Source organism: Lipotes vexillifer, unplaced genomic scaffold (genome assembly GCF_000442215.2).
Source record: "Lipotes vexillifer unplaced genomic scaffold, Lipotes_vexillifer_v1.1 scaffold37, whole genome shotgun sequence".
NCBI classification, from domain to species: Eukaryota; Metazoa; Chordata; class Mammalia; order Artiodactyla; family Lipotidae; genus Lipotes; species Lipotes vexillifer.
The window spans coordinates 2,372,353-2,382,234 of NW_006791811.1; the positions used below are offsets into that span (position 1 = coordinate 2,372,353).

The 9,882-nt window shown below is 41.0% G+C and overlaps 1 non-coding gene across 1 annotated transcript; it reads left to right on the forward strand.

Moving 5' to 3' along the window:
• Window positions 1–9,422: 9,422 nt before the first annotated feature.
• TRNAE-CUC (transfer RNA glutamic acid (anticodon CUC)) lies at window positions 9,423–9,494 on the forward strand. Its single transcript has one exon. It is a non-coding gene; the product is annotated as a tRNA-Glu (tRNA).
• The last annotated feature ends 388 nt before the right edge of the window (window positions 9,495–9,882 follow it).

A 9,882-nucleotide genomic window follows, 5' to 3' on the forward strand; every position in this document is an offset into this window, starting at 1 on the left:
CTGCATGATTCCAAAGAGGTGAACATGGGTCCTATTCTTGCTTAAAAATTGTTTCCAGCCTAGCTTAACCACCTCTAATGTTCAAGTTCATTCCAAGATTGAGACAAAATCTCTCTATCTAAAGCAAAATAAAAGCTAAATTCCAAACTTTTGGCCTCATTTCGTGTTTTATTATTCTATGTTAAATTCCTACCTTTTGGCCTCATTTCATGTTTTATTATTCTATGTTTCCTAATAATACATTTTGTAAATATTGAAATGGGCACACGTTCCGTGTACCAGAGGCAAGGCTATGCACAGTTAACGCAAGTCGCGATCCTCAGAAGAGGTCCATTTCAGGCCACATGCAATTTACATTTTTTCCTCCTTCTTGATATAGCGAAAAGAAAAAAAATCTAGAAAACATTATAGAATCCAACTATATGCATTTTTAGGACAATGATAAAGCATAGGCTTTTAATGCTCACAGTAGGGACAGAGCTGGCCTGAGCTGCAGTCTGGGGATGTGTAAGCTGACGTACAGCTGTGATATTCACAAATCAGAAAATGTGGGGACCGCATTATTACAAGGTGATACTAAAAAGCTTATTAAAGTCTAGCATTATTAAAGTCTAGAGATGTTTGCTTAATACCAGCTAAGCTCACACACACTTGAAGAATTCATTTTATGTGTTTTAATAATAATAATAGAAATAAAAATTCCCCCCCCCATCTGCTTACTTTTTTCTTGTTAATTCTTGGTTAGAGAAGACAGTAATTATAAGAAAGACATTTCAAAGAGCACGTACACTTGCGTCAAATAAAAGAAGTATTTACAACATAGATTTAATTATGCTTTTTAAAATGGAATTATTTCAGTTAGACAAACCCTGTGCTCTATTTCCTTAAAGGAGAGGTTTGCAACATTTTGGGGGTGCACTTTCAGTGAGCAAAAGCTTTCCTTTTGAATACCCACATCAGAGTAACTTTGGAATGAGCAATCAGTAGTTTCTCCCTAATGTGGTAAATGTGGTGTTTTTAAACAGAGGACACTCTATAGCACAGGTGAGTTACCTTTTATCGGCACTTCCTCATGATGAATGATAAAGAAAGATGCTCTTTGAAGTGCATCAGTTTCCTCTTCAGATTTTTTTCAAAATACTTCAAAACACTGTATCCCTGGGCAACACTATTTTCCTGTGACTTTACTCCTGTCTGTAGAATTGTAGGACTCTGCCCCAATTCTGCAGGAGAATGTTTCCTGTCTCCCTCTGGGAGTCTGCTATTCTTGCAGCAGAGGCTCCTCCATTCATTTCCTCCAGCTGCCTCTAGGCGGCCCTGTGCCCTGTGCCTTCATCCAGCAGCTGAGGTGATGCTCCAGCTACTGCATGTCCTTGGCAGATAGCTGCAGTATGATCTAGTCCATTATCTTTGGACCAGGCCTCTGGCCTTGACTCTCCTTCCTTGTGAGTCTTCTTCCCCAGGGGAGTCCACAGCCTCATACACATACAGCCGGCCCTGGAACCTCCCTAGGTTTGTCTGAATTTGCAACAGTTTAGGCTGGCCTGGGGGCCCTCAGTTACATAAAGATTGGGGCTATCACTGTCAGTCACCAACTGCTTGGTGCTTAGCACTATTTGACACTACAGAAAGATAGGAGGAAAGGGATGGTGGGAGAGTGGGAAGAGGAAGGAAGGAAGTGGGGGGAGGGAGGGAGGAGGAAAGAAGGAAAAGAAGAAAGAAAGAAAGAAAATTTAAAAGGATGAAAGAAAAGGACTGGAAATGAAAATTCTAAAAGGTACATGTTTCCTGTCTGTAAGAAGTTTATTATCTACTTGGTTATAACTATTCATAGCTAAATACACTGTAAATTTCATAACAAGATGACTAAATCAGGGCATATCTAGATGCCAGCTTAAAGACTATTTGCAAGCAGACAATCGATATCAATCAAGCCAGCCAATAAGCTCCTCTTATAAGAGATGTCATTGCAAAAAACATCTTCTCTGCCTAGGACCAAATCTAAGTTTATGGTTTTAGTAAATGAAAGGAGAAAAACTTTTTCTATCCATCAGTCTTTCTTTCTTTAAGAGTTTTTTAATGTGGACCATTTTTAAACTCTTTATTGAATTTGTTACAATATTGCTTCTGTTTTATCTTTTGGTTTTTCAGCCCCGAGGCACGTGGGATCTTAGCTCCCTGACCAGGAATTGAACCTGCACCCCCTGCATTGGAAGGTGAAGTCTTAACCACTGGACTGCCAGGGAAGTCCCTATCCATCAATCTTAAATTCAACTGTGGCCTGGACTTCAGAAATAAGTTTAGTGCTAACGATTTTTGAGAGTCCTTATGCAATATTTTTTCACCAATACTCTCATAGAGGAGGAAATGGCAAGTTAGGGAAATTGCGTAAAGTATTTAGTCTTTAGCTGATCTAAGTATTGGGTCTGAAGAAGTGTGTGAACTTCAAAGACACCAGCAGTCACAGCATTGCTCACCTGGCACTGAAGAATGTCTTCCAAATTCTCTGGGATGAGGAACATCTCTTCTTCCCCCACCCTCCCCCATTCAATGGAACTGGGCCAATTAGGGCACAAATATACAAGTAAAAAGGGTTGTCATCTAATTAGAGAATGAGGGAATATTGTCTACCTGTTCCACATGAGACATTTTTATTAACACTGCCTAACATCATGGTAGCTTTGGGCCAGGCAGGCAGCACTCTTAGGTCTTACTGAGCTTGCAGTCAGCTGAAGCTCTCAGGCGTGTTACTGTACCAGCTCTTCAGGCATCTCCCATGCCATATATACAGCACTGATTTGTCGAACTGGACACTTACCGCTCCTTAATTTCTTGATAATGTTCACCCACTCTCCTATTCTCCTGAAATCAGTGTGAATCTTGATTCTGATATTTTCCCTCAGTTTCCATCTGCAAACTTAATAAAGACAAATTTATTACTGCCATCTTCATTTAGATGAAGCTACCTGGAATCCTGTGGCAATCTGCTAAAGGCCTTGTTCCAGGCTGATAATCACACATTACTAGAAACACTTTTGGGGAGTGATTATTCAATCAGTTTTGGTTCCACATAATAAAATAATCAGAAATACCATGTATATGTATTCTCCTAATTTACCAGTAGCTCTAGCCAAATATTACATCAGGCTTGTTTATGATAACTAATTCCGAGGAAACCCTTGCTGGCTCATCTGAGTTTCCTCATCTGAGCAAAATAATATTCATGAGTAGTTTTCTTCTTATAAAAGTAATAAGAGGCTCTTTGTAAACAGGGTTTTTGTTTTGTTTTTTTTGTTTGTTTGTTTTGCAGTACGCGGCCCTCTCACCGTTGTGGCCTCTCCCGTTGCGGAGCACAGGCTCAGCAGCCATGGCTCACGGGCCCAGCCGCTCCGCGGCATGTGGGATCCTCCCGGACCGGGGCATGAACCCGCGTCCCCTGCATCGGCAGGGGGACTCTCAACCACTGCACCACCAGGGAAGCCCCCTGTAAACAGGGTTTTAAAATAAATGCATAAAGAAGAAAACAAAGCCATATGAAATCTCACCACCTACCACTGTAAACAGTTTGGTAACTTCCTTTCAGCTTTGCTCCTTCCGTGTCCGCTCCTCTCTCTCCCTCCTTTCCATGCACACACCTTATTCAATCCCCTCTGACATTCACTCTGTGCCTTCCCATCCCCCAGATCAAGTAACTGGATAATAGTCACCTGGCACTTTAAGAGTATATGGGTACAACAAAACCCGGAAAAAAAAAGGGTAAGAGAATTTTGACCTTTAAGATCAAACGCTGCAAGACTAACCCTAAAACAGAAATGTCTGCGTGCATACTTGTAGAGTGATTATTCTTGAAACAGGTCAGAGTAAGTCAAGGAAGACTGAGGTGTAGACTTGGACTTATCGTAGTCAGGAGCAGCCAGAGTTCAAGAGAACACGGCCCCAGCCAGTCATCTGCACCAGGGAGCCACCTGGGTGCCAAGTCAGTGCCCAGGTGTTCTCGCTGATGCCCAGTGGAAGCCACCAGTCGGTAGTGGCCAATTGTCTTGCAAGTTATACCCCTCTGTGGCCAAGGCTTTTTCACACGTGACACAGCCCTCTCTTCAATGGCCCAAATGATATTGGAGGAACAGGTAACTCAGCTTTCATCAGCTCAAAGCCCTATCTGTGTTGAATGAATTTGAGGCCCAAGTAAAACCGTTGCCAACTGCCCTCCAAAAAACCCCCTTCAACATGTATACATATATCATCATATACATGTATATTTATCTATAGCTGTACTATACACTTACACCTCTATACCTCTGGGTACTTGTTAACCCAAGGCTCTGCCATTGCAGCTGCCTGGCCTCTGCCAAACTGAGGTGCTGCTACCATCCCCACAGCTAGAAATCTACTGAAGCCCTTCTCACCCACCCTTCCAAGGTTCCACCGCTGAAGGCCAACCTCCCCACTGTTCTGAGTCCCGGTGCCCTCAGCCCTCCCATCACTTGGCAGCTCAACAGCTGCTCAGACAGCATTGAGTTAGAGTGCTGTTTTGTTCCATACAGTTTTTCCTCCTCGGGTGCACACAAGCTCTGATATCTTACTGTGCTTTATTTTTATATTTTAAAACGTCCAGCGAGGTTAAATACTTTTTCATTTATTTATTTGCCATCTTATTTGCCAAAGTTTCTTTTGCAAACTGACTGTTTGTGTAGCTCATTTTTCTGTTTGTCTTCTTTTATGTGCCCCCCAATTACAAGCAAACCCTTTTCTCAAATATTGGGAAATCATCTCTTTAGAGGTCCATTGCCCTGAGGTCACTGAAGAGTCTTATTAATTCCTGCATGGAGTAAAAAAGAATATATAGGTCTAACTATGTCTTCCCTTCACTACCTCTGGAATTCCCACTTCAGTAACCTTTTCATCAAAATTATGAAACCCTAATAAATCTTAGGGCTCTATGTAGCTCAGTTCACACAGTCATTGTTAAAGAATTACACTCCAGGGCTTCCCTGGTGGCGCAGTGGTTGAGAGTCCACCTGCCGATGCAGGGGACGCGGGTTCGTGCCCCGGTCCGGGAGGATCCCACATGCTGCGGAGCGGCTGGGCCCGTGAGCCATGGCCGCTGAGCCTGTGCGTCTGGAGCCTGTGCTCCGCAACGGGAGAGGCCACAACAGTGAGAGGCCCATGTACCGCACACACACACACACACACACACACACACAGAAAAGAATTACAGTCCAACAACAACAAAGAAATTTTAGAAAATTTCTGATATTTATATATCACAAAGACCATAAAAAGGGTTCCAATTCATACCCCCAGCAACACAGAGCTCAGGCCCTTTCGTGCAGCCGCACCAGATCCTCCTCTTGGCTCCGTGCTCTGACACTTTCCCTCTACTCCATTTCCCACACAAATTTTCTTCCTCTCTCTTCCCCACTGTCTCCTAGATCTTCATTTTGTAGATAGCTTAGCCTCTCTGCCTGAGTCCTCTCTTCCTTTATATCTACCTCTCCTGCCTAGTTCCTTCCTGCTCATTCTCCTAATTACAAGTCACAAAGGTAAGGAAGTTGACTAGGCACATTCACACCTTGATCAATTTTGTTCTTGTAACATTTGAAACATTTGACAAAGTCCACTACCACCTGCTAGCAACCACAGGCCTAAGATACCATCAGGAGCAACAGTTTGCACCTGCATGGAAATAAGTCTACACAAGAGAGCTACTAACACTTCAAGTCAATTAACTCCAACCCTGCCAATCTTTCCTGTACCCTTGGCCAGCTCCCCAACTGCAAATGTACTGGTCATTCATACTCAGGTTTGCTGTGTTTTATCTTTTTTGCCCTATTAGCTCCAACACTAAACCTACCTCTGGGGCCTTCTTATGGTGCTCTGTTGCCCTCTAAACAAACTTCTCATCCTGAAATACTCACAGAACAATATCATGTGTCTTGCACTCCTGTAATGCTACTCTATTCAGTGCAGCCCACTGGAAGGAGGCCACTGTGGGATGATTTCATCCACAGTTTAAAAATGTTTGTGGCCCTCCTGTTTACGAGTATGGATTACATGCAAAAGTTACAAGGTTAAAAATAAAAGGCGGCCCTTAATAAATATTTGTTAAACTAGTAGAAATATTATTTGTATGGGCCAGTTGCAGATATTCTAAAATGGTTAAGAGGAATTAGTGGACTTAGATGGGACCCAAATCTATAATATCAAGTACGATCAGTATGCCAAAGCACACTTTCTTTGTTGAGTTACATTTTCCTTCTTGCTGAAAACTTGGATATCAGTTTTTGTTTTCCAGTGTTCTGGTGATTTTCATCTTCTCCATGACTCTGCAAATGTTACCAAGCACAGATTCTGCAATTGCATCTACAATGTTTTTAGTGAACTGGAATGTCAAGCATCTGTGTTTAGAATCCAAAACTTAAGAGCTAAGAGTTCTCTTCCTATCTGATTCTTCATTTATCTTAGCCTTAACCCTTGTGGTTGTTCTCAATTTTTTAGCTTGAAAGTTACTCCCTTTGATAAAGACAGGCTAAAACGGAAATTAAATACTTCTGCTTTCTTTTTGCATCTCTACTGGCTTCATCTCTCCTTCCTCCTATTTCTTGTTCCAACCATTGCTTTATAAAATAGTCTTTCTCTTTTTTTTGGCTGCGTTGGGTCTTCGTTGCTGTGCACAGGCTTTCTCTAGTTGCAGCGAGCGGGGGCTACCCTTCGTTGCAGTGTGCGCGGGCTTCTCATTGCGGTGGCTTCTCTGGTCGTGGAGTATAAGCTCTAGGCACGTGGGCTTCAGTAGTTGCAGCGTGCAGGCTTAGTAGTTGCGGTGCGTGGGCTCAGTGGTTGTGGCTTGCGGGCTCTAGAGTGCAGGCTCAGTTGTTGTGGCACACGGGCTTAGTTGCTCTGTGGCATGTGGTATCTTCCCAGACCAGGGATCGAACCTGTGTCCCCTGCATTGGCAGGAAGATTCTTAACCACTTCATCACCAGGGAAGTCCCTATAAAATAGTCTTTTAAAGTTGAACTTAGTATTTGTCATGAGTCTCCACTTAATCAGAGCTTGAGCCCTTTTAACAAAATTCTTACTCTTTTGATTTTGGTTCCCTCTTTCTATCTTTTCTATCTGTGCTTTAGAGGGCTGGGAAACTCCAGGAACATTCCTTGAAGAGTCTCTTGCTATGCAATCATGTCAAAATTTCTCTAACTATTTTTTGAAATCTGCTTTCCTAATGTTTAGTTTGTGTGTGAGTAGGCTCAGGGTTCTCATTTTTGGCTACTGTAAATGCTAAGAAAATAATAGACAATTTCTGATCTCAAATCAACAACATAACTTTAAAATCTAAGGAAATAGTAAATAACAAAATAAACCCAAAGCCAGCAGGAGAGAAATGAAGATTAGAGCAGAGATAAGTGAAATAGAGAATAAAAGAACAATAGATAAAATCAATGAAACTAATTGTTGCTTCTTTGAAAAGATCAACAAAATTGACAAAACTTTAGCTGGATTAAGAAAAAAAGAGGAAGACTCAAATTACCTAATTAGAGATGAAAGTGGGGACATTACTATTGATTCTACAGAGATAAGAGAGCACTAGAAACAATTGCATGTCAAAAAATTGGATAACCTAAATGAAGTGGACAAATTCCTAGAAACACAAAACCTACCAAGACTAAATCACGAAGAAATAGAAAATCTGAATAGACCCAAGACTAATAAGGAGATTGAATCAGTAATCAAAATCTCCCCAAAAAGAAAAGTCCTGGACCTGATGGCTTCACTGGTGAATTCTACCAAACATTTAAAGAAGAGCTAATACCAATCTTTCCCAAACTTTTCCAAAACACTGAAGAAGAAACACTTCCTAACTCATTCTATGAGGCCAGCATAAATCTGATACCAAAGCCAGGCAAAGGCATTACAAGAAAAGGAAACTACAGACCAATATCCCATATGAACATTTATGCAAAAATCTTTAACAAAATACTCGCAAACAGAATTCAACAGCATATTAAAAGGATTATACACCATGACCAAGTGGGATTTATTCCTGGAATGCAAGGATTGTTCAACATATGAAAATCGATCAATGTAATACACTACATCCATAAAATAAGGGAAAAACCCAATTTAATCATCTCAACTGATGCAGAAAAACATTTGACATAATTCGACACCCTTTCATCATAAAAACACAACAACATAGGAATAGAAGGAAACTACCTCAACAAAAGAAAAACTGTACACTTGACTCTTGAACAGCAAGGGGGTTAGGGGCACCAACCCCCTGCACAGTTGAAAGTCCGTGCATAACTTTACAGTCGACCCTTGGCACCCGCAGTTCTGTACACATGGATTCAACCAACTGTGAATCGTGTAGTATCATAGTATGTATTTATTGGAAAAAAATGTGTGTATAAGTGGACCCACACAGTTCGAACCCATGTTGTTCAAGTGTCAGCTGTATATGAAAAGCTATGTGTCATATATGAAACAGCAAACATCATACACAATGGTGAAAGACTGAAAGCTTTTCCTCTAAGATTAGGAACAAGGCAAGGATGCCCACTTTCACCACTTCTATTTAACATAGTACTGGAAATTTTAGTCAGAGCAATTGGGTAAGACAAAGAAATAAAAGGCATACAAGTTGGAAAGGAAGAAGTAAAATTATCTCTGTTTGCAGATGATATAATCTTATGTGTAGGAAACCCTAAGGACTCCACAACACAGCTGTTAGAACTAATAAGTGTATTTACCAAAGTTATAGGGTACAAAGTCAACACACAAAAATAAATTGCATTTCCCATCTGCAGCAACATGGATTGACCTGGAGATTATCATACTAAGAAGTAAGTCAGAGAGAGAAAGACAAATATCATATGATATCACTTATATGATGAATCTAAAAAATAATGATACAAATGAACTTATTTACAAAACAGAAACAGACTCACAGACATAGAAAACAAACTTATGGTTCCCAAAGGGGAAAGGTGGGGTGGGAGGAGGGATAAATTGGGAATTTGGGATTGACATATACATACTACTATATTTAAAATAGATAACCAACAAGGACATGCTGTATAGGTCCTTTTGCTCGATATTCTGTAATAACAATGGGAAAAGAGTTTGAAAAAGAATAGACATATGTGTATGTATAATTGAATCACTTTGCTGTACACCTGAAACTAACACAACATTTTAAATCAACTATAGCCCAATATAAAATAAAAATTAAAAAAATAAAGTGTACCTTTTTAGCATAAAAAAATAAGCTGCATTTCTATACATGAACAATGTCAAAAGAAAATTAAGAAAACAATTCCACATATAATAACATCAAAAATAATAAAATACTTAGTAATTAGCTTAACCAAGGAGGTGAAAGATATGTATAGTGAAAACTATTAAACGTTGCTGATGGGAATTCTCTGGTGGTCCAGTGGTTAAGACTCAGCACTCTCACTGCTGTGGCCCAGGTTCAATCCCTGTTCGGGGAACTAAAGATCCCACGAGCTACAAATCATGGCCAAAAAAAATTTTTAAAAAAAGTTGCTGAAAAAAATTAAAGAAGACATAAATAAATGGAAAGACATCCCATGTTCATGGATTAGAAGACTTAACATTATTAAAATGTCAATACTACCCAATGTGATTCAACGCAATCTCTATCAAAAATCCCAATAATGGGGCTTCCCCGGTGGCGCTGTGGTTGGGAGTCCGCCTGCCGATGCAGGGGACGCGTGTTTGTGCCCCGGTCCAGGAGGGTCCCGCATGCCGCGGAGCGGCTGGGCCCGTGGGCCATGGCCGCTGGGCCTGCGCGTCCAGAGCCTGTGCTCCGCAACGGGAGAGGCCATGGCAGTGAGAGGCCCGCGTACCGCAAAAAAA